The 27,550-nt window shown below is 41.3% G+C and overlaps 1 gene segment (V, D, J or C); it reads right to left on the bottom strand.

Moving 5' to 3' along the window:
• The window catches only part of LOC147716684 (Ig gamma chain C region-like), a 520,390-nt gene that overhangs the window by 192,067 nt on the left and 300,773 nt on the right, over positions 1 to 27,550 (bottom strand).

Raw genomic sequence — 27,550 nt, 5'->3', positions numbered from 1 at the left:
AAGGATTTGAGAAGTCACTCAAAATGTGCCCTAATTTTTCATTCTGCAGCACTAATCATACTTTCTATGGCAAAATATACCCCCTCATGTTGTTTCTTTTTAAATTAAATGTTTTAAGAGTTACCACTTTATTCCAATCAAGATGGCTTCAGGTGTGCCATACCTTTGTAATAAGTAGGACTGTTAGCGCTCTAGTTGTTCTTTAGAACACTCTGGGACATTCTGTCATTGGGCTATACTTGGGCTACATCTGGGTGATATTTGGGCTACATTTGGGCTCTTTTGTCTCTGGTGGCCATTTTGGGAGACTGCATGTCAGAATGTTTTAATGAAATAGAAAAGGATTTGAGAAGTCACTCAAAATGTGCCCTAATTTTTCATTCTGCAGCACTAATCATACTTTCTATGGCAAAATATACCCCCTCATGTTGTTTCTTTTTAAATTAAATGTTTTAAGAGTTACCACTTTATTCCAATCAAGATGGCTTCAGGTGTGCCATACCTTTGTAAAAAGTAGGACTGTTAGCACTCTAGTTGTTCTTTAGAACACTCTAGGAGGCTGCAGTAGAACACAAAGGAATCAACTGACAGTCTCTGTCCTTGTTGGATGTACATGTTTTACTGAGAATGTCAGACTTCATTTTCACATGACTGAGAAAGATAATGTGAATTTACAGAAAATATGCTTTCAGTTTAGCTTATAGATTTCCTTCCAAACCACTGTGGGAAAATCATGAGATATTAGTTTTCTTTCAAACAATATTCATGATATCACAGCAGAAGGTTTTTTCACATGGTAAAATCACCTTAGAACCCACCACAATTCCTAAAACGAGTATGGTACCATCAACAAATGATTTATAATGTAACTAAAGTCCTAAAACCCTCTATTAACTACAATGCTTTTTAATGAGGTGCTATCATGTATATTGGTCCCAAGATGGCTGCCAACACTTCTTGGATGAAGTGCTGACAGCCAATCAGATCAGATGTGTGGTTAGGCTCCGCCCAGATATATATCTTTTTTTTAACCTAAATTACTCAAAATCCACTGGAGCACATATATTGAGACCTAGCAAAGGCACATCGGGCTAACAGTCCCTACAATTTTGCCAAGTTTCGTGCAAATCCATTCAGCCGTTCGAGCTAAAAGTGAGGCCAACCGCCCTATGGAAATTAACATGGGAAAAAGGCGTTTTCGGACCCCCTTTTTTCTCGGCCCCCCCTTAATGAAACCCCCCAAATTGTCAGGGGCTGCTCAGAAACAAAATGTTCCATTTTCCTGAAAATTTCAGCCAATTCCGTCCACAAACGCCAAAGTTATTAGACATAGAATTTTCAAAAATCCCATAGAGAAAAAATCCTAACTATATATACCTACTGGCGACCGCCAGTATTTAATATATATATGTTGTAGCCCATGAGATCACAAGCAGAGTATGAAAATAGTTTAGGTATTTTTTTTGACTTCACAATGTTGGAAGTACAAGCCGCTCGTTTTCTAGTGCTACCCGAGGTGATTTTGTGCCAATCTTTAAAGAAAATTTAGAGAAGGTGTTTTAAATGATGAAATATGTTATTTTATACTTCATTTTTTAGTGCAAAGCAATTTTCGTTTTCTATAGGTATCAGTTTATTTATGCACACAAAACACAAAATGCAATGAATATTTATGCACGAGTTTATGTTTAAACATGAGTTGTTTTTACCATGTCTATTAATGTGACATGATAAATAGTATGAGGAAAATGGTGCTCACCAGATCGATCAAGGCTGTTGACTCAGCTGAAACACGTCTCTCCTGGTTGCTGGGTCCTGGGAGGCCCATTACATTAAAAAGAAGCCTTATTCTTGCAGTCTTCGTGTGCATGCTGGTTTCTTTTGAAAGCAGGGTTGTTTTTATATATATATATATATATATATATATATATGTATATATATATATATATATATATATATATATATATATATATATATATATATATATATATATATATATATATATATATATATATATATATATATATATATATATATATATATATAATATATACATATTCTGTGTAAAAACTCCTTCCGGAGATCCGACGCCCTTAGAGGGGTGGCTCGATGCTGCCGATCATCACCACACCCATTAAGATATTCACTCACCCAAACAATTGTTAGAACATGTAGTTTTAACTTCGTACATCTACTGAATCAACTATTCACACATCTTTGGGCAGTCACACACCCTCCACCGAACCACACACACATTCACTCTCCCATACAAATACTCAATTAACTAATCAATAACTAATATAGACTTTCACATAGCTAGTAACCAACTGGAGAACAAGTTTATACAACAACTGACAAAGTGATACAGATATTCACACAGTTTAGTCACTATCCACTATATTTAGTGAGACACTATACATTGTTAAAGTCCTCCATCCAAATATTTATTTTTATATATCCAATCATACTTCAATGCAAATTGCTATCTATATAATGCATATTTAAATAACGAAGCAAACCACATTCACTGGATGATGTCATCAGTGATGTCATCATTGATGTCATTTGAGATGTCATCAGTGATGTCACTGACCATGTCATGAATGATGTAATATGTGACATCATCAGCAGTGGATTGCGGGTGCGCGAAATATAGTTAGTACAGCTAACTATATAGGAGCAATTTCAATGGTTTTGTATGAGTGAAATGTCCAGCTAACTATAACTAGGCCTGGGTGAAGCACTACGCTACGCTCGCGGAGTTTGCGAAGTTTGCGCAACTGCGCACTACGCGAGCTGCACGTAGCACAGTGCGAACATGCGTAGTGCAGCGTAGCGTAGTGCAGCGCTCATTTTTTGCTTGTTCGCGGTCCTGAACATCATGTTCGCGACCGTGAGCAAGCAAAATTACATCCCGGCGAGATACTCAACGCAGGGAGGTAAGGTTTCTCATTGTGAGTGGTTGTGCATGCTCGCGACCGCTCTCAATGAGAAACTACCAGTTCGCGTTGAGAGAGCTGCAGCTCGAGTAATAATCTCCTCGAGCAGCAGAAAACTACAGCTCGCACTGTGCAGGATGCCGTTTTCAATGATTGCACAGTGCTGGATGCTTGTCCGCACTGTGCAATCATTGAAAACGCATCTAGCACAGTGCGAACATGCTACTATGCAGCTCGCGTAGTGCTACGTGAAGTTCGCACAGTGCGAAGTGCACTTCGCGTAGCTTTGCGTAGTGCTACTACGCGAACTACGCCCACCCTTAACTGTAACACCCCTAAAACTTATAGTTTTTTGAGTGAATTTCGAAGGTTTTTTAAAATCTAATTCCTAGCTATATAAGGCCTGAAACCTATGGTTTTTTCAGTGAATTTGCAAGGTTGTTTAAATGCTAATTCCTAACTATATAAGGCCTGAAACCTATGGTTTTTTAATTGAATTTCGACAGTTTTTTAAATGACAATTTTTAAATGTATTAATTTGTTTTTTTATACTGATTTACTACATATTTGCAGGCAGGTGTTCAGAGGGCACGCCCTCTTTTTACAACACTCTGCAGCACAACCCCTGGCGCGTTTGCAGAGGAGGAACTAATTCCCATTGCATACTTGGGGTCCCTGGGGGACAACTAGCCCACTAGGAGCCTCCAGTATAAGCCAGGGGGCTGCATTGGAGAGAGGTGTAATGAGGCCACACCCTTTTTTACACCTCTCTGCAAGGCAGCCCCCGGGCATGTTTGCAGAGGGGGAACTAATTCCCCTTGCATACTGGGGGTCCCTGGGGGCCAACTAGCCCACCTGGAACCTGCAGTATGCGCCAGGGAGCTGCATTGCAGAGAGGTGTAATGAGGCCACACTCTTTTTTACACCTCTCTGCAGCACAACCCCTGGCATGTTTGCAGAGTATGAACTAATTCCCCTTGCATACTGGGGGTCCCTGGGGGCCAACTAGCCCACCAGGAGCCTCCAGTATGCGCCAAGGGGCTGTGTTGCTTTGCCCCGGGGGCGGCAGTCCCCGGGGAAGAGTCGGGGGGGATTGTGGACCCCCCACACTTCTTTATCACCATGCCCCCGCGATTTGGTCCCCCCGTGGGGTAATTTTTAAAAAAACAGACCAGGTTTAAAAAAAATAATAATTGGGTCCTTTTTTGTCCTTTTGGGACCACCTGGGCAGGCCTAGGGTGTCAGGGTGTATCTACCCTGTCCCCTTTTTGTGTTCTTCACGTTTGCTTTTTTGCTTTCTTTTGCCTTTGTCTATTGAGCACAAGATGGATGCCAACACTTCCTGGTTAGAAGTGTTGACAGCCAATGAGTATAAATCTTTCTCGGCAAGGCATGCTGATTGGCTGCCACTGTCTGTCAACACTAGCACAAGATGGATGTCAACACTGCCTGGTTAGAAGTGTTGATAGCCAAGAGCATGCATCTTTCTCGGGAAGGCATGCTGATTGGCTGCCACTGTCTGTCAACACTCCAAACCAGGATGTGTTGGCAGCCATCTTGTGCCTCGGTAGAATGAAGGCAAAAGAAAGTAGTGAAACAAAGGTGCAAAACACGCAAAGGGAGCAGGGTAGAAGCACCCTGACCCCCTAGGCCTGCTCACCTATTTGGAATGTTGACAGACATCCGAGTGGATCTGTTTCTGCTTTCCTGAGAGACTATGGTATGAGTTCCATATACCACAATAACTTGCGTTACAACATGCAAGATATCTACAGAGGAGACGGTGTACATTTCGCAGATGAGGGGAACACAGTCTTTCTCTTGAATTTTAGACTTTGCATCGGTACCTACTTGTAGGTACTTAAATCACCCACATAACACAACAGCTCTTTTTAGAGCTACTCTACCTCTAAGCAATCCAAAATCTTATTTTACACTATTTTCTTACACTGTTTTTCCCTGTGGTACACTCTGGGTACGCATACCTGGAAGCGTACATGGAAACAAACCCAGCGCATACCCCGCGAAAAAAAAAAAAAAAAAGTTTTTTTGCCCTTCGTGGTCCTTCTAGGCCCCCCTCAGTAAACCTAGGGGGTCAGGGAGTGTCTACCCTGCCCTTTTTAATTATGTCCCCCTTTTTTTACCTCTTGTGTCTCGATTCTACCGAGACACAAGATGGCAGACTCTCCAGACTGTTTGGAATGTTGACAGACACCCGAGAGCCAATCAGCATTCCGCTCGTTAATTTTCATAAAAACCACTGGAGCAATTTTCACCAAATATAGAAAAGGCACTTCTGCATACCAGTCCCTACAATTTTGCAAAGTTTGGTGTAATTCCGTTCAGCCGTTCGGGCTGTAACCGTGTCTAATCGTCCTATGAAAATTAACATGGGGAAAACATGTTTTGGGACTCCCCTTTTTTCTCGACCCTCGCATCACGAATCCCCCCAAGACTTCCAGGGAAGTAGCGGAGCGGAGCTGGCCTAAATTTTGGAAAATTATATGCAAATTCCTCAACCGGCACCAAAGTTATTCCCAATAGAATGTTGCGGATTTCCTATGGTAGCTAGGTCCTAACTATATATACCTACTGGCGACCGCCAGTAGGTTATATATATATATATATATATATATATATATATATATTACCTACTGGCTGTCTCCAGTAGGTATATATAGTTAGGATTTTTTTGAATAGGGATTTCTGAAAATTCTATGTGGAATAACTTTGGCGTTGATGGACGGAATTGGCTGGAATTTTCAGGAATATGGTACATTTTGTTTCTGAGCATCCCCTGAAAGTTTGGGGGGGGTTTCGTCAAGCGGGGGCCGAGAAAAAAGGGGGGTCCTAAAACGTGTTTTTAACATTGAGTTTTCCATAGGGCGGTTGGACTCACTTTTAGCCCGAACAGCTGAATGGATTTCCACCAAACTTGGCAAAATTGTAGGGACTGGTACCCCGATGTGCCTTTGCTATGTCTCAAGATATATGCTCCAGTGGTTTTTCCGAAAATTAACTTTGAAAAATATATATTGGGCTACATTGGGCTATATATATGTTAGAGCCCAAATGAAGCCCAATGTAGCCCAATGTAGCCCACAGATGGCCACCAGAGACAAAAAAAAAAAAATGTAGCCCAAATATCAGCCAGATGTAGCCCAACTATAGCCCAATGACAGAATGTCCCAGAGTGTCCTAAAGAACAACTAGAGCGCTAACAGTCTTACTTATGACAAAAGTATGGCACACCTGAAGTCATCTTGATTGGAATAAAGTGTTAACACTTAAAACATTTAATTTGCAAAGGAACAAAATGAGGGGGTTCATTTTGCCATAGAAATTTTGATTATTGCTGAAGAAAGAAAAATTAGGGCACATTTTGAGTGACTTCTCAAATCCTCTTATATTTCATTAAAAAAATTCTGATATGCAATCTCCCAAGATGGCCACCAGAGACAAAAGAGCCCAAATGTAGCCCAAATATCAGCTAGATGTAGCCCAACTATAGCCCAATGACAGAATGTCCCAGAGTGTTCTAAAGAACAACTAGAACGCTAACAGTCTTACTTATGACAAAAGTATGGCACACCTGAAGTCATCTTGATAGGAATAAAGTGGTAACACTTAATACATTTAATTTGAAAAGGAACAAAATGAGGGGTTTCATTTTGCCATAGAAATTACATATATATATATATATATATATATATATATATATATATATATATATATATATATATATATATATATATATATATTACCTAATTACCTACTGGCGGTCGCTAGTAGGTATATATAGTTAGGATTTTTTTAATAGGGATTTCTGAAAATTCTATGTTGAATAACTTTGGCGTTGATGCATGGAATTGGCTAAAAGTTTCAGGAAAATGGCACATTTTGTTTCTGAACGTCCCCTGAAAGATTGGGGGGGTTTCGTCAAGCGGGGGCCGAGAAAAAAGGGGGGTCCCAAAACGTGTTTTTAACATTGAGTTTTCCATAGGGCGGTTGGACTCACTTTTAGCTCGAACGGCTGAATGGATTTCTATGAAACTTGGCAAAATCTTAGAGACTGTTTGCCCGATGTGCCTTTGCTAGGTCTCAAGATATGTGCTCCAGTGGATTTTGAGAAATTAACGTTCAAAAAAATATATATATATCTGTGACAGCGTCCCGGTTAGCGCCCTGGTTCGCGTACCAGACGCGTAACGGAACTTCGCGAGGAGAAGCGGATTGGCTCTCCGGTGACTGTCAACATTCTAAACAGTCCGGAGCGGCCGCCATCTTGTCTCTCGGTAGGATCGAGAGACAAGAGGTGGAAATAAACGAAGGGGGAAATTAATGAAAGGGGGCGAGGTAGACCCCTCCTGACCCCCTAGGATTGATGTGGGGGCTATTAAAGGGCCCCGCGGGGCAAAAAAAAAAAAAAAAATTTGTTTTGATTTTTCGCGGTGGAAGCGCTACCCGGTACGCGAACCGAGTAGTTCACCAGTAGCGTAACGGGAGTCCGCCATCTTGTGTTTCGGACGAATTTAGTCACAAGACGGAGGATAAACAATGTTGGGAATGGGTATAAGGGGGCAAGGGAGACATATCCTTACCCCCCAGGTTTTCTGAGGGTGGCTGAGGAGGCCCATATATGTAAAAAAAAACAGCTTTTTTTTCAAATTTTTGCACGGTTAGCGCCCGGTCCGCGCACCGGGTAGCGTTCCGGAAAGCGTAACAAGGGGAAAACCAAGGGAAACAGTAAAATAATATTGGTGGGTTATCCTGGAGGTGACGCACCTCAGCAACGCTATAATTGATTGGATGCCACCTCTGCATGTGGCGGTGCATAGTATAGTTTCCAAAACTATACTTTTTGTCTGTGCCTCGGGACAGAACTGCATCGCAATGAGGCATGTCACCAGCCGGGCATTGACCTTTTTTTGCCCTCGAGAGTAAGAAAAAAATTGCCATATAAAATGGTCTAAGCGGTGGGTTTGCTGGGGCTCTTCACGCAAGAACAGCCTCGGCTCTACCTCCTCTTCCTCTTCTTCTTCCTCTTCCTCTGGGTTTGGAAGGAACTTTGCAGGTGGTGCTTCCTTCCCAGGTGGTTGTGGTGGTGGTGGGGGTCCACCAGCTGCAGCTACTACAGATGCCATGACTGAACAAGCAGAAACAGGTCTTCCTCTCACAAAGATGAAAGTCAGAGTGAGGAAAAAAGGTGGGGGCTTTCATCATTTGGGAAAAAAAATGTTCTAAACCAATGAAAAGTGTTATTTTCAGGTCACATGACCTGTTACGCTTACGTTACGCGTCCCACTCCGTGCCCGGAGCGCTTCCGGGGTGCTGCGCTTCGCGCCTCGGGTCGCGCTCCGGAGCACTTCCGAGTGTGCTAACGCGGCGCGTCATAAGACGCATTACGCGGCAACGCGAAACGTTGCGTTTACGTGACGCGTCACGATGTTGGTTTCGAATGCAGCAGTTGCATTCCCGGTGCGCGGATCGGGTCGCGGCACCAAATTGAGCTAACGGGAAGCTACCCAGTGCGGGACCGGTAGCGAAAAAAAAAATTTATAATTTATATCCATAAAAAAATTATATTAAATACATAAAAAATATATTTTTCCTTTAAAAGAAGAATACGTTTTACAGCTTTTGATATTTGCAATTAAAAAACCATTGAAATTCACTGAAAAAACCATAGGTTATAGACCATATATAGTTAGGAATTAGCATTTACAAAACCTTGAAAATTCACTGAAAAAACCATAGGTTATAGACAATATATAGTTAGGAATTAGCATTTACAAAACCTTATTTTACTCACACAAAACCATTGAAATTTGCATATATAGTTAGTTGCACTAACTATATATCGCGCACCCGCAATCCACTGCTGATGATGTCACATATTACATCATTCATGACATGGTCAGTGACATCACTGATGACATCACTGATGACATCTCAAATGACATCCCTGATGACATCACTGATGACATCTCAAATGACATCACTGATGACATCACTGATGACATCTCATTTGACATTACGGATCACATCACTGATGATATCATTCATGTGATAATACGATGAACCTCTTCAGACTCTGATATAACCTTAGATACAATCAGTGTAAACAGACACTCACAGACTGTCACTCATCCATGGAGTTACTCACACACCTAGTCAGTCATGCAAAGAATCAATCACACCTCCATTTCCTCAACTATGCAGTTATACACACCTTACTAATTCAAACATATACTAACACATATTTACTCTCTTATACAATCCCTGATACAAGTTCACAATGATCCATACAGCCACTCACACATTCACTGGCTCTTATGCACAGTTATTTATATATGTCAACTCTCACATGTACTGTGTTTTACATATGTACTTACTTTGACATGTAGCACTGAGATATCCATTCACTCACCAATACACTCATGCACACAGTCAACCGCCCATACAGCTGTTTCCACATGCACTTTTGAACCCATACATCTAGTGAATCAACTGCTCACACATCTATGCACAGAGTCATACACCTCCCAGTCACCCACACACACACTCAGTCTCCCATACAAATACTTGGGCAACCAATCAATAACCCATATAGTTACTCATATAGCTACTGATCAACACATGCAGCAGTTTACAGAACAACAGACATAATGATGCACAAATTAAGACAGTTTAGTCACTAACCCATGCACTCAGTGAGACACATTTAATCACTCACTCATACAGTCAGTCATGCACCTACTAAATCCTTCATCCAGACACGTATACATCCACTCATTCTTCAATATGTAAGACATATTTTAACTTTACAGAAACATACAGTCACTGGATGTTGTCATCAGTGATGTCATTTGAGATGTCATCAGTGATGTCATCAGTGATGTCACTGACCATGTCATGAATGATGTAATATGTGACATCATCAGCAGTGGATTGCGGGTGCACGATATATAGTTAGTGCAACTAACTATATATGCGAATTTCAATGGTTTTGTGTGTGTAAAATAAGGTTTTGTAAATGCTAATTCCTAACTATATATGGTCTATAACCTATGGCTTTTTCAGTGAATTTTCAAGGTTTTGTAAATGCTAATTCCTAACTATATATGGTCTATAACCTATGGTTTTTTCAGTGAATATATATATATATATATATATATATATATATATATATATATATATATATATATATATATATATATATATATATATATATATATATATACACATATATATATATATATCATTTTTTTCTTTTCACAACAAAAACAAGAGCTAGGAAAAACTTATATTTAAATATTTTTTGATTGGGCTCTTATAACTTGACTAATTTAATGAAATTATGTGTGCACGACAATAATGAAATGTTTATTGCTGTTAATGTTTTTAAATTTGCACTAGAGCACTTTATATTTGCCATGATAACGAATGCATTGCATGTAAAATACTACACTTTAAAATGGCCACCACTTTCACTTAGATTTACCATCTTCTATGTTGTTGGAAAATGAAATGTCTGGTGGGTTTTAAAATGGCAATCATTCCTATGCACAAACTGACACTGACGAAGCTTTTACTGCGAAACGCGTCTGTCGAGGGTGAAGGGGGTTTGTAATATATGATTTAGAAACTGGATACCTGTGTGCTTGCCGTTTTATCGACTGGACTTGTTGATAAGTGCTGCTGTGTTTAGCGTCTCACCAATGCTGGCTGAGAGCACACGGGACCCTGTGGAGCGACGGCGGTGGAGAACTTGTGCTGCAATTAATTTTGGCCGTTAGCCCCGAGGAAATGAGAGCGGATGTATTGACAGGAGAGACGGACGTCGGTCTCCTACGAGTAAAGATTGCGTGATAGAAGAGCGAACTGTTCACCCGCAACACGAGATAGGACGCGAGGAGGAAATCTGCTGACTTCTGACAAGCGCCGACATCGGTCACGGTGAGTGAACCTTGTTTCGTTTCTCAAACCCTAATTATCAAACATGCTCAGCCTCTGTCCCCTGAGGTACCGAACAACTTTTACAAACCCCCACTAAGTGAGTGGAATGCCACCGCCCCGAAGTACGAATACAATAGAAAAATAGTGCACACTGTAAAAAGCTGTAATGTCCAATATGGGAGAAATCACAGGAGAAAGGGAGGCGGCGGCAAATGCAATGTTCATGTCGGTCACTGACAGACCGGCAAGCACGACCAACACCGCTATATTGACTACTACAACCAGCAACTTAGTAATTTTGTTCCAAAAACTAGAGAAGTTGCAAGAACGCGAAGTCAGGAAGTGGTGGGAGGCTGCCTCTCTAGAACGATATATAGACTGCAATAGAATCCCCAGGGGACTCCGCATATATACAATACCGTCTTATGAAAATCCCGACCCAGCCCTTTTAAAAGACTGGGCTGAATACACGGCAGAGTCATCTAAAGGGATGGTCTGGCTGCTCATTAAATATGCATGGAGTGACCGGGACAAATGCATCAAAGACATAGTGGCCCTGGAGGAAATAATTGCGAAGGAAAAAGACACCAAAGCCAGCGATGAGCTAAGAACCGCCATGGCAAAAAGATTAAAGGAATATGAAATTGGCATTCGGAAAAGAAAACAAACGAAATTTCAAAGGGACGAACAAGACTATCTATCTGGCAGAATTCTAACGTTTGCACTGAAGTTCGATGCCACAAGAAAAAGACTTGCCCAAGGTAATGGGGGGACAATTGCTGTTGACACCGAAGAGTCGGAGGTGGAGACATCGGATGGGGAGCAACCTGCTGCCCCCTTAACAAAAGAGAAGGAAGTAGCAAAACCTTTTTTCGACGAGTATCAAGTAATGAAAGAAACTCGCCAGCGGCCACAATTAAGAAACCATCCCCCCCCAACAAAGCCAAAGAGGAGGACAAGGCGGGGGAAGAGGCGCAAGGGGAGGTTCACAGGCAACAACTACACCGATGGTGAGACGGAGTGCTTCCAATCGAAGGAGAAGATAACTCAGGTGGAAGACAATAACATCATCAACCTGTCAAAAAGAACTCTGACAGGAGATGAAATTAAGGTACTGAAGAAAGGTTTAAGCTTCTGCCGCAAGCGAATTTAATCTTGTGGACACAAAGATAGACTTGTTCAGATACATAAGAAAACTGAAATTTAAAAAAATATTCATCCAACATCCGAAAAAAATGTGGAAGTGGGAACACATTCAGATTCAACCACGGTAGAATCCTCGGAGGGGACATAATAAGATACTCTTTTGAATGTTTTATTGACCCCTACACAAGAAATTCAGAACCAGGGGTCACAAATGGAGAAGATTAACTATGTATCTGCAACACAAGTGAGAGACCCAAGCAATCTGAAGAATAAATCTAGAAAACTGCCTAATGCGTCCCATGATGCAATCGATGTTTTTAATGAAGCTGTAATTGCAGACTTGGAAAAAATGGCAAGTGACAAAATGGACATGAGGACTTCCAATATTACAAGAAGGGAATGGGAAGCGATAAAATCCCTCAAAAACGATAAGACAATAGAGATAAAGCCTTCGGACAAAGGTGGTAATATTGTGATTTTCAGTAAGGAGAATTACGAACTAGAAGCACTAAGGCAATTAAAAGACACTGAGTGCTATATCACTGTAAAGAAAGAACAATATGTAAAGAGCATCATAGAATATCAGACATTACTGAATGGTTGGAAAGAAGAAGGCATGCTCAGTACAGATGAATATACTTTTCTCCAATGTGAATCACCAGTGTTGCCCACCTTTTATCACTTGCCAAAGATTCACAAGAATGCCTAAAGACCACCAGGGAGGCCGATTGTATCGGCAATCAGCAGCCTTTTAGAGAACACTTCCAGCTTCATTGATTCTTATCTTGCCCCTATTGTGAAGGACCTACCCCCATATGTGAGGGACAAACAAGACTTCCTTCGCATTATGGACAGCATCTCATGGGAACAACACATGCTTCTAATAACACTAGATGTTGTCAATTTATATACGTGTATTGATCACGAAAGTGGACTGAGAGCGACAAAGTGGTTCCTGGATAGGAAACCAGTTACATTTCAGACACACAGTGGCATGTTATTAAGTATGATGAGATTCTGTTTATATAACAATTTCTTCCTTTTTTCTGGCCAACTGTATAAACAAATAAGGGGCACTTCTATGGGCTCGTGCTTCTCCCTCAGCTACGCGAACTTGTTCGTGGGCTGGTGGGAGAGGCACGAGGCATGGGGAGACACCAATGAAATGTGGAGTGAAAGGATCTTGATGTGGACAAGATACATAGATGATCTTTTTATTGTGTGGCGTGGTGATCGAACCTCGGCGGAGGAATACATCGCCACCCTGAACAATAATGATCTTAATCTAAGATTCACCAGTACCATCAGTGAAACAAGCGTATGTAATCTTGATTTGGAGGTATTTGTGGAGAATGATAGTCTCCAAACTCGACTCTATAGAAAGCCGACGGTGGGCAATGCCGTGTTACACGCGGCAAGCCACCATCCTAGGAGTCTTATCAAGAACGTACCATATGGTGAATATCTATGCCTTAAAAGAAATTTTTCAGCTGAGAAAGATTTTCAAAATGCAAAAAATGATGCAAGCAATAGATTCCTAGCTAGGGACCATTCCAACAACATCCTAAAACAGGCAGCTGTGAAAGCATCAGTAATCAATAGGAGGGATCTCCTAGTGGTGAAAGAGGCGCAGACAAAAAATGACCAAGTAAGAATGATCACCACCTTTCATATCAAATCAGGTGATCTAGTCCACACTTTCAAGAAAAACTGGCATATCCTACATACGGACAACATCTTGAAAACACACCTGTCAGATAGGCCGATGATAACCTATTGACGATGCCAGTCCTTATCATACCATCTAATCCACAGCCACTTCTCCCCTCTCATTGAATCCCCGGCCTTAAACAGTATAAAGGGGTTCTTTCCATGCCTTCGCTGCAATACCTGTAAGTATAGTAAAAAAGTCAAAGAATATCCAGGAAAAACGGGAGAAGGAAAACAGAATAGGAAAATCACTAAACATCTCAACTGTAACTCCGATTATATGGTCTATTGTTTAGAGTGCCCTTGTAAGAAACGTTACATAGGCAGTACTATCAACCCCACAAAACTGAGGATCCTGGAACACATGAGAGCGATCGCGAATAAGGATAAATCTTATCCGGTAGCTCGTCAATTTGCCGAATATCACCGAAGCAATAGGGATCTCCTTAGTTTTTATTGCATAGACCAAGTCAAGCGTTTAGTACAAGGTGGGGACAGGGAAAAGGCACTCTGCATCGCAGAATCTAGGTACATCATCGACCTCAAAACAATGACACCGTGGGGTCTTAACAATGATGAGGAGATGTGGGTGCACCTCTAGATGAGGAAGAAATGTTCTCCAACGGTTCGAAACTGGTAAATAGAAAAAGAAACCACTATAACTATACTTAGAGACTCCAATAATGTGACATTGCAAGCTATAAAAGTATTATTTGGATTCGAGCCCATACAACACTGGATACCTGTGTGCTTGCCATTTTATCGACTGGACTTGTTGATAAGTGCTGCTATATATATAGGAATTCGCAACATTCTATTGGGAATAACTTTGGCGCGGGTTGAGGAATCTGCCTGAAATTTTCCTCAAATATGCCTCGCTGCGCTCCGCTCCTTCCCGGAAAGTTTGGGGGGCATTGTTCAAGCGGGGGCCGAGATAAAAGGTTCCCAAAACGTGTTTTCCCCATGTTAATTTCCATAGGGCGGTTGAACTCACTTTTAGCCCGAACGACTGAATGGTTTTCCACCAAACTTGGCAAAATTGTAGGGACTGGTAGCCCGATGTGCCTTTGCTATGTCTCAAGACATGTGCTCCAGTGGATTTTGAGTAATTTAGGTTAAAAAAATATATATATATATCTATAAGCGCGCCCCGGTACGCGCACCGGGGCGCGTACCAGCGCGCTACGCGAGTTCGCGCGCGTAAAGCTGATTGGCTCTCGGGTGTCTGTCAACATTCCAAACAGTCCGGAGCGGCCGCCATCTTGTGTCTCGGTAGGATCGAGACACAAGAGGAGGCAAAAACAAAGGGGGAAATGACCAAGAGGGGGTAGAGTAAATCCCCCCCTGACCCCCTAGGTTTGATGTGGGGGCCATAAAAGGGCCCCGCGGGGCAAAATCTTTTTTTTTTTTTTTCTATTTGCGCGAGGGGAGCGCCCAGTACGCGCACCGGGGAGCGTACCATGGGGAAAAAAGTATGACAGAGTTTTTAAAAAATGTAGCCTTTTTTTATAAATTGGAGGTAGTTCTAAAAATAACTGTTTTTTTTTCTTCTTTTTGTTGTTTTATATTTTGTTATTGTTTTTTCAACATTTCAAACAGCTTTTATGAACAATTTTATATTTTTTTTGATATTTTTATGGCGACAAACAAAAAACAGGGAATTGTAAACGGCTCAACTGGAGCAAAAAAAATCAGGAAAAAATTAAGTTTTTTTGGGGCAGTTGTGGTTGTTACTAGCACGGTTGATGAGTTTAATGCTTTGCTCACCATAGGTAATTGTTTTTCCACAAAATATACAAACGATTTTGTATTGTCCAAACTGGGGTTGTATGTTTGGGACCATCTCCCTTGTCTCTGGACCCGATGGAGTGGGTTGCTTACTTTTGGAGGTGCTGGGAGAAGATTGGGGAGGGTTTCTGGTCAGTTCTCTGACCTCTGCCACAGCATAGTTGTTAGGGTGCCGGCGTTTCATGTGGCGAATCATGGTGTTATTGCCAAAAGAGCACTTTTTGTTAGGGTTCCCCCTCGAAAGTACAGTGCCACAGATTAGGCAAGTAACCCTTGGCGCATTTACTTTCTTGAGGTCCTTTGGGATTGAAAAAAACTCCTAGATAATGTGGTCCTTTGGCTAATATGGGGTAGTATCTTCAGGCAGGAACCTCCTACTCTCCTCCTCCTCCTCCTCCTCCTCTTCTTCATCTCCACCACTGTGGTGTTGTGGTGGTCCTCTTGGTGGTGGTGGTGGCTGAGATGCTCCTGCTGCTGCTGCTACTGAAGCCATTTCTGAGTACAAATAGGTCTGTAGGTATGGAAACAGGTCTTCCTCACTCAAAGTACCAAGTGAGAATGAGGAAAAAAGGTGGGGGCTTTCATCATTAGGAAAAAAATACTGTCCTGAACGAATGAAAAGTGTTATTTTCAGGTCCCATGACCAGGGCTTTCATCATTTGGTAACCAAAACTGTCCTGAACCAATAAAAAGTGTTATTTTTAGGTCACATGACCCGACGCGCTTACGCTATGCGCCCCAGGTCGCGTAGCGTAAGCACGTTGGATGCTTACGTAGCTCGATCGTATGCGCTCGAGTACTTCCGGGTGCGCTTATGCCGCGCGTATCACGCGGACGCGGCTACGTGATACGTCATGATGATGTTTTCGTTTGTGGCAATAGCGCTAAAGGGACGCTCACCTGTACGTGCCCCGGGGCGCGCCGCAAGACTGCGCTTACCGGTGCGCTCACCGGGACACGCACCGGGGGCGCTCCAGGGCAAAAAAAAACAACAAAAAAGAACCATGAACAATATACATAAAAAAAATAGTATTACATAAATATACAATATAGGATTCATTATAAAAAATATTACATTTCATAGCTATATAAATTTGCTATTAAAAAGCCTTTGAAATTCACTGAAAAAAACATAGGTTTGAGGCCCTATATATAGTTAGGAATTAGCATTTAAAAAACCTAAGAAATTCACTGAAAAAAACATAGGTTTCACACCAGTTATAGTTAGGACTTAGCAATTAAAAAACCTATGAAATTCACTGAAAAAAACCATAGGTTTCACACCAGTTATAGTTAGGAATTAGCATTTAAAAAACCTATTAAATTCACTGAAATAACCATAGGTTTCACACCAGTTATAGTTAGCTGGAAATTTTACTGACATAAAACCATTGAAATTCCTAAGTTATAGTTAGTTGGACTCACTATAACATGCGCGCCTGCAATGCACTGCTGATGACGTCACATATTACATCACTCATGACATGGTCAGTGACATCAATCATGACATCACTGATGACACCATCCTTGTGACAGTGTGACAGACCTCCTTTCAGTGTAATGTAACCCTTAAAACACATATTAAAAAATAGAAACTAACATTTTCAAAGAAATGGCGATACCCATACCAGTTGCAACAACCAATTCAGTAATTCCACCATCTATATACACATCCACTTATTCAGCAACAGTTCTATATAGTCACTCATACATATACTCACTTATCATATGTAGTGATACACATATACATCCTGTTACACACTGACAGTCATCCAAAAGTTACTCACACACATACTCACACATGCAAATAAACTATTGAACATCCATTTATTTGCATATACAACTATACACACACTAAGACATTACTTCTAAAGAAACTTACACATACTTACTCTCTTAAACAATCACTTATAGAAACACATACTTATTTAAACAGGAACTCTTTCAATCCCTCACTCTCACATATTCTCACTTATATACATCAATACTCACATATACTAGATTAAAACATATGTAGTTACTCATAAAGACACTAGTGAGACAGTCATTCACTCACTAACACACACATATACACACTCATCCACCCATACAGTCCTGCACATATGCTGTCTTCAAAACACATACAAACAGTGAGTCAGTCATTCATGCATCTATGTGGGATGTACCATGTTACAACGCATACTATTACAACTACCTACTGTTACAACGCGACCATTACAACGCATACCATTACAACGCATAGCGCTTTGAGGTGCTGGATAGTGGTAAGTATAATTTACTATTCTAACTCCAGTCCCCGTGGACCCTAGGGAAGGTGTTGGATAGTAAATTATACTTATTCCCTATCCTAGAGCGCCCCCCAGCGCAATGCGTTGTAATGGTATGCGTTGTAAAAGTCGCGTTGTAACAGTAGTGCGTTGTAACAAATGCGTTGTAACAGGTGTATACCATCTATGTGCTAAGTAATACCCCCACCAAACCATACAGACACTCATACTGATAATAAAAAAAATCTAATAACCCATACACACACACATGTAGCTACTCACCAACCCATGCAGCCACTTATACACAAAGTGAAACACTGATACATATATTTAAATATTTAAACATTACCCGCTAATATATGTATTCACTAAGATACACTTAATAAGCCAGTTAACCAATCAATTTGTTTTAAAAAACATCCATTTAGACACATATTTAAACATTTATTCTTCCATCGACCTTTACATATACATATATAAAACATATTTATTTTTCAGAAAGACACACATTCACTGGATGGTGTCATCAGTGATGTCATGAGTGATGTCACTGACCATGTCATGAGTGATGTAATATGTGACGTCATCAGCAGTGCATTGCAGGCGCCCAAGTTATAGTGGGAATTTCAATGGTTTTATGTCAGTAAAATTTCCAGCTAACTATAACTGGTGTGAAACATATGGTTTTTTCAGTGAATTTAATAGGTTTTTTAAATGCTAATTCCTAACTATAACTGGTGTGAAACCTATGGTTTTTTCAGTGAATATATATATATATATATATATATATATATCACAGAAAAAAACATAGGTTTGAGGGGTGTTATAGTTAGCTGGACATTTCACTCGTACAAAACCATTGAAATTCCTCCGTTATAGTTAGTTGTACTAAATATAACTCACACGCCCGCAATCCACTGCAGATGATGTCACATATTACATCATTCATGACATGGTCAGTGACGTCACTGATGACATCACTGATGACATCTCAAATGACATCACTGATGACATCACTGATGACATCATCCGCATGTCAAAGTGGCGCTTTTTAAGTTGGGGAATTAATTCCTCTTCAATCCTGAAGTCCCCTAGGGGCCAACCAGCCCACCAGGTACCTCCAGTATGTGCCAGGTAATACAATACTCTGCAATGCAGCTCCGTGGCGCTTACTGGAGCTACCTGGTGGGCCAGTTTGCCCCCTGGGGACCTCAGGATTGAAGAGGAATTAATCCCCAACTTAAAACGCGCCACAGGGCGTGTTTGCAGACATATCACCTCAGGCCCCACCCCCCACCTTCACCACTGTGCAAACGCACCCTGTGATGCGTTTTAAGTGGGGGGATTAGGTCCCCTTGAATTCTGAGAGGTGTAAAAAGGGGCATGGGCTGGACCACCATTCTGCAACGCAGCCCTGTGGCGCTTACTGGAGGCCTTGGGGGTCTTTGTTGGACTCCCTGAGCAGGACTAGAGGGTCAAGGTGTTTCTACCCTGCCCCCTTTTTGCTTTTTTTGGCATTTGTTTATTAGGTTTCTTGTGCCTCGGCTCTACCGAGGCACAAGATGGCTGCCAACACTTTCTGGTTTGGAGTGTTGACAGCCAATTAGCATGCAGCTCGTGCCCGGCAGGATCCACGGATCCTCCGAGCATCCTTTGAGGCCATAAATACACATGTACTTTGAAATGTGGTTTTCTCAGAAACTACCAAACAGATTTACACCATATAAGCAAATGGCGCGAGTCTGAACCAAGGACTACCACTTTGCCAAATTTGGTGTAATTCCGTTCAGCCTTTTGGGCTGTAGCCGCGATGAACGGTACCTATTGAAAATTGTTTAGGGAAAACAAGTTTTGGGACCCCCTTATTTCTCAGCCCCTGATTCACGAATCACCCCAAGAAAATAGGAGCGGACCAGAGCGCCCCACCAGTTTTGAAAACTTTGTGAAGATTCGTCAACCGACGCCAAAGTTAATCCAAATAGAATGTTGCGGATTTCCTATGGAAAATAGGACCTAACTATAACAACCTACTGGCGACCGCCAGTAGGAAATGTATATATATATTCTACAACTCCGGTTCATCTGTCCACAAAACCTCTAGTGACATATAATTGAGGGAATTCTCTAAAAGATCTTCTAGTAAAAAGCCACTATGAACCCAGAAAGAAGAAAACAATGCCCATCAAGGTTTTGTTCATACATGAAATGCAAAGCATGCAGGAATTGCCATAAAGTGAAAGTCTATCTCATACCGGGGAAGAAGGTCAGAACCCCTATCTCTAAACTCCTAAACTGTAACTACACCGTCTATTGTTTAGTGTGCCCCTGTGGTAAACAGTATGTGGGCAGCACTATTCATCCCACCAAGAAAAGAGTCCTAGAACATCTCAGGGCAATCAATAACAGGGACCATAGTTATCCGGTTGCTCGTCATTTTGAGATAGAACATAACAGCAATAGTAGTCTACTTACATTTTTCTGCTTAGATCAGGTTGAGAAATCAGAAAGGGGAGGATATCTCATTGGAAAATTACGTACACTCGAATCCAAGTATATCATCAGTTTGCAGACCAAGGCACTGAAAGGGCTTAATAATGAAGAAAAATGTGGGTTCACATTGGCTAAGTTGTATATCCAGCATAATATATCCCTTTCCTTGATACAGAGCTTCAGTAAAACATATCTATTTGTCTCTGGAAGGGTCTTGTGAAATATATGTTGAATTTTCTTATTTCTTATTGGCCGAGTCGCCCATCTAGGGCTTGATTTTCCCAATAGGATGTAATGTATCAACATTCTGTACAATTAGCTGGAAGAGCCCAGTATATAGATGTAAATACAATCCCATCCCTCAATCTAGGGTTTCAGGAAAATACATCTACTTGTCCCTAGTGGGGGTCTTTGGAAATTCATTATGTAATTCCTTATTAGCGGAGTTGCACATCCAGGGCTTTATTTTCCGACCTAGACTCAATGCAATATCCCTCTGCATGTTGGGTGGCGCTTACTGGAGGCCTTGGGGGTCTTTGTTGGACTCCCTGAGCAGGACTAGAGGGTCAAGGTGTTTCTACCCTGCCCCCTTTTTGCTTTTTTTGGCATTTGTTTATTAGGTTTCTTGTGCCTCGGCTCTACCGAGGCACAAGATGGCTGCCAACACTTTCTGGTTTGGAGTGTTGACAGCCAATTAGCATGCAGCTCGTGCCCGCAGGATCCACGGATCCTCCGAGCATCCTTTGAGGCCATAAATACACATGTACTTTGAAATGTGGTTTTCTCAGAAACTACCAAACAGATTTACACCATATAAGCAAATGGCGTGAGTCTGAACCAAGGACTACCACTTTGCCAAATGTGGTGTAATTCCGTTCAGCCTTTTGGGCTGTAGCCGCGATGAACGGTACCTATTGAAAATTGTTTAGGGAAAACAAGTTTTGGGACCCCCTTATTTCTCAGCCCCTGATTCACGAATCACCCCAAGAAAATAGGAGCGGACCAGAGCGCCCCACCAGTTTTGAAAACTTTGTGAAGATTCGTCAACCGACGCCAAAGTTAATCCAAATAGAATGTTGCGGATTTCCTATGGAAAATAGGACCTAACTATAACAACCTACTGGCGACCGCCAGTAGGAAATGTATATATATATTCTACAACTCCGGTTCATCTGTCCACAAAACCTCTAGTGACATATAATTGAGGGAATTCTCTAAAAGATCTTCTAGTAAAAAGCCACTATGAACCCAGAAAGAAGAAAACAATGCCCATCAAGGTTTTGTTCATACATGAAATGCAAAGCATGCAGGAATTGCCATAAAGTGAAAGTCTATCTCATACCGGGGAAGAAGGTCAGAACCCCTATCTCTAAACTCCTAAACTGTAACTACACCGTCTATTGTTTAGTGTGCCTCTGTGGTAAACAGTATGTGGGCAGCACTATTCATCCCACCAAGAAAAGAGTCCTAGAACATCTCAGGGCAATCAATAACAGGGACCATAGTTATCCGGTTGCTCGTCATTTTGAGATAGAACATAACAGCAATAGTAGTCTACTTACATTTTTCTGCTTAGATCAGGTTGAGAAATCAGAAAGGGCAGGATATCTCATTGGAAAATTACGTACACTCGAATCCAAGTATATCATCAGTTTGCAGACCAAGGCACTGAAAGGGCTTAATAATGAAGAAAAATGTGGGTTCACATTGGCTAAGTTGTATATCCAGCATATTATATCCCTTTCCTTGATACAGAGCTTCAGTAAAACATATCTATTTGTCTCTGGAAGGGTCTTGTGAAATATATGTTGAATTTTCTTATTTCTTATTGGCCGAGTCGCCCATCTAGGGCTTGATTTTCCCAATAGGATGTAATGTATCAACATTCTGTACAATTAGCTGGAAGAGCCCAGTATATAGATGTAAATACAATCCCATCCCTCAATCTAGGGTTTCAGGAAAATACATCTACTTGTCCCTAGTGGGGGTCTTTGGAAATTCATTATGTAATTCCTTATTAGCGGAGTTGCACATCCAGGGCTTTATTTTCCGACCTAGACTCAATGCAATATCCCTCTGCATGTTGGGTGGCGCTTACTGGAGGCCTTGGGGGGTCTTTGTTGGACTCCCTGAGCAGGACTAGAGGGTCAAGGTGTTTCTACCCTGCCCCCTTTTTGCTTTTTTTGGCATTTGTTTATTAGGTTTCTTGTGCCTCGGCTCTACCGAGGCACAAGATGGCTGCCAACACTTTCTGGTTTGGAGTGTTGACAGCCAATTAGCATGCAGCTCGTGCCCGGCAGGATCCACGGATCCTCCGAGCATCCTTTGAGGCCATAAATACACATGTACTTTGAAATGTGGTTTTCTCAGAAACTACCAAACAGATTTACACCATATAAGCAAATGGCGCGAGTCTGAACCAAGGACTACCACTTTGCCAAATTTGGTGTAATTCCGTTCAGCCTTTTGGGCTGTAGCCGCGATGAACGGTACCTATTGAAAATTGTTTAGGGAAAACAAGTTTTGGGACCCCCTTATTTCTCAGCCCCTGATTCACGAATCACCCCAAGAAAATAGGAGCGGACCAGAGCGCCCCACCAGTTTTGAAAACTTTGTGAAGATTCGTCAACCGACGCCAAAGTTAATCCAAATAGAATGTTGCGGATTTCCTATGGAAAATAGGACCTAACTAAAACAACCTACTGGCGACCGCCAGTAGGAAATGTATATATATATTCTACAACTCCGGTTCATCTGTCCACAAAACCTCTAGTGACATATAATTGAGGGAATTCTCTAAAAGATCTTCTAGTAAAAAGCCACTATGAACCCAGAAAGAAGAAAACAATGCCCATCAAGGTTTTGTTCATACATGAAATGCAAAGCATGCAGGAATTGCCATAAAGTGAAAGTCTATCTCATACCGGGGAAGAAGGTCAGAACCCCTATCTCTAAACTCCTAAACTGTAACTACACCGTCTATTGTTTAGTGTGCCCCTGTGGTAAACAGTATGTGGGCAGCACTATTCATCCCACCAAGAAAAGAGTCCTAGAACATCTCAGGGCAATCAATAACAGGGACCATAGTTATCCGGTTGCTCGTCATTTTGAGATAGAACATAACAGCAATAGTAGTCTACTTACATTTTTCTGCTTAGATCAGGTTGAGAAATCAGAAAGGGGAGGATATCTCATTGGAAAATTACGTACACTCGAATCCAAGTATATCATCAGTTTGCAGACCAAGGCACTGAAAGGGCTTAATAATGAAGAAAAATGTGGGTTCACTTTGGCTAAATTGTATATCCAGCATAATATATCCCTTTCCTTGATACAGAGCTTCAGTAAAACATATCTATTTGTCTCTGGAAGGGTCTTGTGAAATATATGTTGAATTTTCTTATTTCTTATTGGCCGAGTCGCCCATCTAGGGCTTGATTTTCCCAATAGGATGTAATGTATCAACATTCTGTACAATTAGCTGGAAGAGCCCAGTATATAGATGTAAATACAATCCCATCCCTCAATCTAGGGTTTCAGGAAAATACATCTACTTGTCCCTAGTGGGGGTCTTTGGAAATTAATTATGTAATTCCTTATTAGCGGAGTTGCACATCCAGGGCTTTATTTTCTGACCTAGACTCAATGCAATATCCCTCTGCATGTTGGGTGGATGAGCTTTGTATAAAGATGTAAATAGAAGCAAGCGCTGCTGCGCAATAGCCCATACAGGGCACAATTGTATTAAGGTGGCAATTAATGGAATAATAGTTTGAGGGGACCTTATGGTAAATATACATTTTATTTCCCCAATATATACTCCAAGCGTTGATAGGAGGGTATGATGCCCACTAGCAACACCGCTTATGGGGGTATATACCAAGTTTAATGTATCACATGAGGAAATGTAGATATGCACATGATTTGATTGTAGGGATGATACGCACAACACTTTCAATGAAGTATAATAATGCAATACTAAGGGCCTGATTCTGATGTGGTTAGGAAAGCATTCCGACCTAGGGCCTGATTCTGATACAGTTAGGAAGGCCTCCTAATGGCATTTGCTCCTTCCAAATCGGATCGGTGATGTATCTTCCCAACCCAGGGCCCAATTATGATGTGGTTAGGAACATATGCTCCCATTGAAGTTGATGGGAGTCCAACCAAATCGTATCTGGAAGCATCCGGATGCATCATTCTCGAGTGGATCAGAAACCATTTCCAAACCAATTTGGTCGGGAAGCTTTCCAACCCGCATCACAATCAGGCACTAAGTGTTAAGAAGTGCGATGTTTTCCTGGGTTTCCATTTCCAATAGGGCCGCCACACAAATTAACTTAGTTTATTTTCTTTTCATTTCTATTGAAATCACTGAGTCACTTTCTATGTCGCTGAAATGTTTGTATAGCACATCCTTATTTAAACACTGAATTTACTTTGATGGGTTAACACTGGCGGGAACGCTGAAACGCGTTTTTTAACTTTCTGCAGAAAGGATGCAATAAATTGAATTTATAAACTTTGGCAACGTCTATGGCTAAGGAGTGCGCTCTGTTGAAAGACGGTTCTGTGGACAGATGAACCGGATTTGTGGAATTGATCACGCATTCCACTGTGCGTCAAGCAAGCACCCGCGGTGCTGAGGTGCAATGGCTGGTGGGCCTGTGTTTTTTATATATATATATATATATATATATATATATATATATATATATATATATGTGATCAAGGGCTTTCGAGCCCAAAACGCGTCATGGCGGCATTCAAGCACTGAAAATAAAATTGCACGAAGAAACTTGGAGTCCGTTTCACTTTTTGGGAGTCTGAGGATTAAAAGCCACAAGAAGGAATATTGAAACATATATATATCTACACACACACACATATATATATATATATATATATATATATATATATATATATATATATATATATAAATATATACATATATACATATATATATATTCCAAACCACCGTCACTCATCCTCAAGAAGGAAAAAAAAATGGAACGGACCACAATTCTGTGCTTTTCTGTTGCTTTTATTCCAATAGGGTGCAGAGACTCACCATTACGCGTTTCAGCCCGTTACAGGACTTGATCACATGACCAAATATATATATATTCCCTGAAAAACATAGGTTTCAGGGATGTTATAGTTCGTAATTAGCAGTTAAAAAGCCTTTGAAATTGACTGAAAAAAACATAGGTTTCAGGGACGTTATATTTAAAAATTAGCATGTAAAAAAACTTAGAAATTCACTGAAAAAACAACAGGTTTCAGGGACGTTATAGTTAGTTGGACATTTCACTTGGACAATAACAGCCGTTATAGTTAGTGGAGCTAACTGTAACATGTGCCCCCGCAATGAACTGCTGATGAAGGTAACGAGTCATAATATCGAAAAATAATATCGAATGGAAAAAAATTGAGTTTTTAATATCGAGTGGATAGGATATCGACTTGCAAAAATATAGTGGTTAAGAACATCGACATGCAGGTAAGAAATATCGATTTTAATAATATCGAAGTTAGTAATATCGATTGTCAAAATATCGTTGTTAATAATATCAATTTTTTTTGTGTTTTGAATACTAGTATTTGTGTTAAAAGTATGTATACATTTTGTAATGTGTGTTTGAATTTTTTAAACTAATGAATTTTATGTTATTTAATTTTTGGGTAATTGAATTCTGTAGCGGGTTGTGGGTTTAAAGGGGAATAGGGTGGGAAGTAATTTAATTATAATATAATTATTAAGAATTATTTAGAATTAATGAATTATATGTTAACTACTTTTTTCACAATTTAATTCTGTAGCGGGTTGTGGGTTTATAGAGGAATAGGTTGGGTGGCAATTAATGTAATTGAAATTCATTTATCATTTTTTTATTAATAAATAATTTTGTATTTATTCATTTATATTGTTAATTAGGTTAATTAATTCATTATTAGGTCAATATAAATTGATCAATATCAATTAATTATTAATTGGTAATTATGTTAATTGTGTTCATTTATCATTAATTAGTCATTTCTTAGATATTAATTATTAATAATTAATGTGTAAATATGTTATTTGTGTACTTTTTTATGAGTAGGTTGAGGGTTGATAGTAACCCTTGGCGAAGGACTTCGCTATGCCCACGGAGTGGGCGTAGTGTTGCCTACTTCACCCTTTGCAAAGTAGGCGTAGCAGGCAACAGTTCTCCCACTCCGTGGGCGTAGAGAAGTTGCCCGCCACCCGCCTCCCTCCCGCCCTCCCCTACATACCTAATTTGTGTTACATAGTCTTCGAAAAGTAAATAAAAAGCACTTACCTTGTCTGCTGCGTCCCGGGGCTCCCTCTTCTAATCGCGCCGCCGTCTTGGACACCAATGCGCATGCGCGGGCGGCCGCGCATGTGCATTGGTATGCACATTTTCCACACGGGGAGCTGCTAACATGCAGCTCCCCTTGTGAAAAAGCAATCTGCTTTGCTTCATTGAAGAGAGAGCAGGTTTCCCTGCTCTTGCTTCAATGAAGCAAAGCAGTTTGCAAAGACAGGGTGGGAGCCCTGTCATTGCAAACAGCAGTGTCCTGGGGAGGGGGCATTCCGGGACACTGAGGAGCTGACCCCGGGGGGTGGCCCCAGGGCCATCAAAGGTCTGGGGGTGTTGGTCCCCAGGGCTCGGAGGTCCATCACGGACCCCCACAATTGAATAATTAGTGCCCCGGGGAAGTGGCGGTCCCCAGGGTGTGTGGGGGGCCTTATTAAAAAAATAACAGCCCCAGAGGGTGGCGGTCCCCGGGGCAGAGGGGGCCGTGTGCCCCCCGCAAAATTATTAATCAAAGCCCCGGGGGTGGTGGTCCCTGGGGCTTGGAGGCCCACCCACACATAAAAAAACAAAGCCTCGGGGTGGCGGTCCCTGGGTCCGTGGGGGGGCAGTGAGACCCCCGCAAATATTTATGGAAAGGCCTCGGGGTCCCTGCGCCCCCGCTAATAAATTTTTGCATGCCCCAGGGACTTGGCCCACCCGGGAGCTAAATAATAACAAAGCACAAAAGCCCGCACTTTAAAAAAATATAGATATTTTCTCGGCCAGATTCGTGTGCGAATTCGTCCGATTTATTTATTTTATTTTTTAATGCTTTTCTGGGCCCTGGGGGTCCTTGTGGGACCCCCTGAGCAGGCCTAGGGGATCAGGGTGTTTTTACCCTGCCCCCTTTTCTTGTTTTGCGTGTTTTTTCTCTTTTCTTGTGCCTCGG

The sequence above is a fragment of the Lissotriton vulgaris genome, chromosome 5 (assembly GCF_964263255.1).
Source record: "Lissotriton vulgaris chromosome 5, aLisVul1.2, whole genome shotgun sequence".
Classification (NCBI taxonomy): Eukaryota; Metazoa; Chordata; class Amphibia; order Caudata; family Salamandridae; genus Lissotriton; species Lissotriton vulgaris.
The sequence above is the reverse complement of the archived record's forward strand: the minus strand, read 5'-3'. Positions and strand labels throughout refer to the sequence as shown.